This window comes from Salvia splendens, chromosome 21 (genome assembly GCF_004379255.2).
Source record: "Salvia splendens isolate huo1 chromosome 21, SspV2, whole genome shotgun sequence".
NCBI lineage: Eukaryota > Viridiplantae > Streptophyta > Magnoliopsida > Lamiales > Lamiaceae > Salvia > Salvia splendens.
In genome coordinates this window covers 11,042,694-11,049,077 of record NC_056052.1, presented here as the reverse complement: position 1 = coordinate 11,049,077, position 6,384 = coordinate 11,042,694, and the positions used below count along the sequence as shown (strand labels likewise).

The 6,384-nt window shown below is 37.3% G+C and overlaps 1 long non-coding RNA gene across 1 annotated transcript; it reads right to left on the bottom strand.

Annotated features, from left to right (window-relative positions):
* Positions 1-497: 497 nt before the first annotated feature.
* Positions 498-1,268, bottom strand: LOC121784560. Its single transcript, XR_006046728.1, has 2 exons — positions 1,221-1,268; positions 498-715 (listed from the first exon to the last, which is right to left on the bottom strand). It is a non-coding gene; the product is annotated as an uncharacterized LOC121784560 (long non-coding RNA).
* Positions 1,269-6,384: the final 5,116 nt, after the last annotated feature.

Here is a 6,384-nt window from a genome sequence, read left to right as displayed (position 1 = left end):
GATACTTGTTTTTCCGCTGCCTTGTTTCGAATCGTTCTTGATAAAGTCTTTCGTTTTTCCCCACACTACGTTATGACATTATTTACCTTGAGACATTAATTTGTTGTTTAACTATTCGATAGACCAAAATATTTCTTTTTGAAGTTAATTGGATTTTCATATTCAATCTCGTCCTTTATTGTTGTCTTTCATTGCGTCCCCCTTTTCTTCCCCGCTCCTTAGTCCCTCCCCTCGTCACGTTTTCCCTGTCTTCACTATCCTTAGTAAGGGCGGTCGTGACAAAGTGGTATCAGAGCTTCGTTCTTTCGCTCTGGTCCGAGAGTCTTCTTTCAGATTAAGTGTCACGACCGCCCCCTAGGGTTAATAAAAGCGGGCGATCGCGACTTAAAGGGGTTTAAATGAACGGGCTTAGAAGGCTAGGGTTTCGATAAAAGTCTGACCAAAATTTAAGTCTAATAATTAAACGACCGATGATATCTATATTAAAATAAATGAAAAGACCAAAGGTTTGACATTAATAAAAAGGGTAACGAGTTCTCAACATTTAATCAAAAAGATTCATAGTTAAGTAAAAATGTACGTAAAGAAAATATCACAGCGGAAGCATCCAAGAGAAGAGCGAAGTCATGTGTGAAGACACAATGACACTCGAAGTTTCAAAACAACCATATTATTATTTCTGCTCAACACCACCAACCGCTCGTCGCTGCTCAACCTGCACATAGAGAAAACATATGCAGGGCTGAGTACTATAAAAATAATACTCAGTGGCTCATGCCCGAAAACATTTTAAATAAAAGTATATGTTATCATGCCATACGTAAGTAACCATCGGGGTTTTACTTTGGAAAGGCCCGAGGCACCAAAATATTTTCCATTGTTCAAAATAGCGACTGCACAGTCATTTTTCCCCATCGTCGTCCATATCTGCCAATACATGACAAGGAATGCGGCCGCAAACCAGGTCACTAGACCGGCTAGCCCGTACGCTAGCACACAGTCTACCATAGGTGTACACTAATCCAAGTAGGGTTTGCGGCCCTACGAGGACCCGAATTCGATTTATATAACAGTGGCAACAGCCACATCAGATAGGCACGTTAAAACAAATCACGACATGATAATCGCTTAAAACCACCCTTATAGCTCCACAGTCATACGTAAAAGAGTTTTTAATAAAAGAGAACCCACACATAGTGTAGGGTAGAAAAGTAGCCCACCTCGACCGTTTTGGTTTCAACTACTGCCTTTCCTTTGTTATCACGCTTCGCGCACGAGTTATCACCTTTAGATAATATATATAACTTATCAGTCACAACCATTGACTTAATATTATGCATGTCCCTATCGTTTTTCCTTTTCCCATCTTTGAACATCACATCACGTCATCACATATATCAATCATGTAATTCACTTATAGTAACATAGTATTTTTGTAAAGATAGAAATCTGGCAGCACTGCGCAACCATTTTATAAAATTTACTAAAAATTCACCCGACTTCCGTTGGGGCTAAAATTTTACCACAAGGCAGTATACTCATCAATTAATTTCCAGTTAAAAATTCATATCAAAATAACCATTTTAGGTCGGTCAAATCGAAAACGTAACCTACTGGTCGAGAAAACACTTTCTGCCAGAAATGCGCAGTAAACTTTAAAAATTTACCAAAAATTCATCTTTCGTCAAAATGAGTTGAAATTCACACACAACACAGAACACATCATGAAGTTTGGTCGGTCAAAAACGAGTTGGAACATACTGTTCGGAATCACAGTTCCTCATGCTTTTAGAAATTTCGAATTAGGGTTTACCCCCACTTATTCAAAATCAACCTTTTCATGGTTTTAACATACAAACATGCTCAAAAGAGTCCTTACACTCATGCTTTCATAACATCACATATCATTCGCCATAAATTCATTAAATCATCAAACAACGCATTCAAAACGCAATCATATACACAAATCTCAAATTCCCACCGATTAAAACCCTTAGATTTGAAATCCTACACCCACTAGATGCATGAGGGAACAAAAGAAGAGTTGGGATGGAGAGGAATGAAGAATAGAGGCTTGAATGTACCTTTCTTGAACAAAACAATCGGTAGAAACGTTTAAACTCTTGGTTCTTCAACAAACTCTTGGCGGGATCTTGAGTAGAGTGGAAGAACAAGTGTGGGACAGTGGAGAAGAGAGAATGGCGTGAGATTGAGAGAGAGAGGCGTGTGATTTGAGGTGCTAGGTTTAGGAGTCTTTTATTTATAGAATTTAGGAATAGAATATTCACCATTAATTGAGAAGATATGGGAAAATAATTGAAATAAAGATTGAGAGATTGAGGGGAGGAGAATGGCGTGAATTTGAGGAAAAGAATAAGGAGGATTTTCGAAAATTAAGGCTATTTAATTAGCCTCCAATTTAATTTGGTATTTTCACGGAGCAGAATAAAATAATACGGAGCAGAAAATAATTAAAATCCTCCCACATAAAATAAGGTAGTAGGTGTGTGAAATATATTCCCCCACAAGGAATAATTTCCAAATCTTTAATAAAATAAGATAGGGAAAGATTTGCTAGGATATTCCAATTTAAACATGGAAAGAAATAATTGAGGAATCAAAATAAATAATGAATAATTTCTTCTCCCACAAGCTAGGAGATTTCGAAATCTCCTTAGGAATAATAGTGGGGGCCGATTTTTCCTCAAGAAGGAAATAAAGAATAATTGGCTTTGGATTTAATTGGATAATTATCCCAAGTAAATAATTAAATCCAAGAAAATAGAATTCCTCTCCTTAAAATAATAGTGGTCGAAAATTCTACCATGAAAGGGGCAAGGTAATTATTTATGATTCTATTTAAATCTCACTCCCCAAAGATAATATAATTCACCGCAAAAATATATTCCATTCCATATCAATTAGTTATAACCACGTCATAAAATCAACGGTTTTGACTTGGTCAAAACAAATTAGGTCACCAAAGTATACACATAATAAATCGTCATTTAATTACGGCAATCAAAGCAATAAATACAACGTCTTAGGGTTCGAAAATTAGGGTTCGAAAAGCGGGGCGTTAGAAGATAAGATGACCCCGATTTGTGTGATGTCATAAAGGTGTGTTATGTGTGAAAGTACTATGACGTGGGAGTTAGAAGATAAGATGACCCCGATTTGTTTTTGTGAGACGAACAAATTTCGGGATGAAATTTCTGTTAAGAGGGGAAGGATGTAGCACCCCGGAAAATTGTGACTTTTTATTTTTTTATTTTTATTTGATGGCTTTTTTTTATTAATGTGGATGTTGAATAAGAATTTCTTTTGTGGAAATTGAGTCTCTATGTGTTTGAGTTAATTATGTAAAATTAGTTGTTGTTGGTTGTGTGAGCTAATGTGATTAAGCTTCCAATGTGTGAATTAAATTAAGTGGGATCATGCATATATTTCTAGCCATATTATTTGGAATTTTCGGCCCTCATATCCATTGGAAATAATACTTTCTTTCTTGGATTTAATTAATTGCTTTGGGATATTTATCTAAATTAAATCCAAACCAAATTATCTCTATGCTATTCTACATAATTTTCGCCCATATGCCTTTTAATTACTTGTGGGATTAATTTATTTGTTACCTACTTATATTGTAGTAAATCAACATAAATCCATAGAATAAGATAATATTATATTATCATTATTCAAATCTATATCTAAGATTTATCTAGGAACAAATCCATATAAATATATAAGATAAGAATAAAATATTATATTTATCACTATCCAAATCCATCTAGAATTTATCTATGAATAAATTCATAGGATAAGAATAAAATAATATTATCATTATCTAAATCCAACTAGGATTCATCTAGGAATAAATCTACATAAATCCATAGGATATAGATAAAAAAAAATTAGATTATTATTTTCCAAATATAACTAGGATTCATCTAGGAATAAAATCCATATAAATCAATTAAATAAGGAAATAATCTAATTAATCCATGATTTAATTCATAATCAAATCTCATATAATACATAAAATCCACAATAAATATATTCAAATCTTATTTCCAAATTTATCTTGAATTATTTCAAAATTGAATCCAAGGATTTGGAAACCCTAATCAAAATTGGAAAGCGAATTCATGGGCAAGACGATGCGGCGTCGAACTCGAGTCTGGGAAGCTGCCCGCGAAGGACTCCCACTCGAATCACAACCGCTGCTCTCCGTCGCCGTCGGTGCTGCACTGCGGGATACCGACGCTGCTGTCGCTGCGCCGTCGTACCCGTCGCTCCCCGATCCCCGCTGCTGCTGTGTCGCCGCAGTTGCTGCCTGATTACCGCTGCTGCATCATCGTCGCTACTGCGACGTCATCGTCTCTGCATCCATCGGCGCTGTTGTACGGAACAGCCATGATCTCGCCTCCAGTGCTGCTGCTGCGCCGTTGTTTCTTCTCGGCTGCAGTCGCTGCTGCCCGAGACTCGATATGATTCCACAATCACGAACAAAAACGATAGCAGCAACATGGATACAAACTCTGAGAAAATCGGGTTTATAGGCTACTTTGCCTTTAAAATAACGAAAATGTACTCATTTTGTTAACTCTTCCATAAATGGGAAAAACGCCACCCGCATTGGCGTGTCTATAAGTAAAGACGGCAGCATAGTTGGCGTTTTACAATGTCGTCTTATTTTACTCGTATTTTCTCCAAATACAGTTAAGTTAAAACACGCCAACTAGGTTAGCGTGTATAATTAAAAAATGCCTTTTTGGTTGGCGTGTTTAGTAAATTAGAAACGCCGAAGGGAATGGCGTGTTTAGATAAAGATGCCGTCACGGATGGCGTTTTATAATTGAAAAACGCCAACATGAGTAGCGTGTTTATACAGACTGATATAGCAGCCTCGCCTCCACCAAATCGCGAAAAACTCACACCACACACTTCGCGATTTTATCCAAAGCAGCCCCCCTCGTCGCGCATCTGCCCTCCTCTCCGTGATTTCGTCCTCCATTCATCAATCGGTGCTATTCTTCCCCAAATTCGTATGTTTTTTTCAGTTAGTATACTTATCTTTTACATTATTAGAGGAATTATTGGATAGTTAGCTAGGGTTTGTAATAGGTTATGAATTGAGTTGAAATATTGTGCTGAATTATTATTTAGCATATTGGATTGTTTGAATGACGTTATTGTTGATTAATAGTTGAGATATTGGTGTTTAGTTAGGGTATAAATTTGGATTAAAAACCTAAACCCTAATGTTGTTCTAGCTTAAAAATTGGGCAACTTGTTTTGGTTTATATGGGTTTTAAAGTGTATTGCATTATTTGGGTTCAATGGTGACAAATTATTGAAATTGATTAGGTTGATGTATATTGTTTATTTTGTTTTGTGTAATATCGTGTAGGTGAATTATTATTAATTTTGTGTAACTTTGTGTAGGTGATTTTGTGCAATGTTGTGTAGGTGAATTTGTGTATTGTGCATTATTTGATATTGGTGTTCCATTTTGTGTATCTAATTATTGAAATTGTTTAGGTTTGTTCCATCATCTTCTACTTCTCGCCGTCGGCTCTTATGTGGTCCTGCGGATCCTTCTGTATTGTATCTTCAGAGACAACACGTCTCTAATAATATATGGGTAGGAGTTCCATCAGAAGACGTCCGATGCCGAAGATATAAAGGAATCATTTGGGATGTTCCCATACATCCTCATGTTTTGGCAGTAGTGGACCAGATGGGGTTCGGTGGTATATTGAGGTGTGGTCAACCAAAGGACATTGATCACCATCTTATCACCGCGTTGATTGAACGTTGGAGGCCAGAGACTCACACGTTTCACTTTCCAGTCGGTGAAGCGACTGTGACATTAGAATGTGGAGGTCTTATGGGGCCTCAAAGTTGACGGAGAAGCTGTGACGGGTTACATCCCTACGAAGGATGTGGGATATTGGAAGAAACTGTGTCTGGATTATCTAGGATTTGTACCAGACGCATCTGAGTTGAAAGAAATGGTTTGGAAACAAGCTTATCAAATCAATTGAGGATTGAGCTGAGTGATGATCACGACCACTACATATATGTTCAGCGTGCTCGTATTTATTGTCTGCTATTACTTGGTGGTCTGACGATCCCGAACGCCTCCGGAAATAACATTTCGTTCTTCTATGTGCAATTTTTCATGGATGTAGAACGGTGTTCTACCTATAGCTGGGGTGGTGCGACGCTTGCTTGCTTGTACCACAATTTATGTGAAGCTGCCGTTGGTAGGAGGACCGATGTCGGGGGAGCTTTAACTTTGTTACAGCTGTGGGCTTGGGAGAAAATCTCAAATATTAGACCGATGATGCTAAATCCCGATCATAGGGACTACGCACC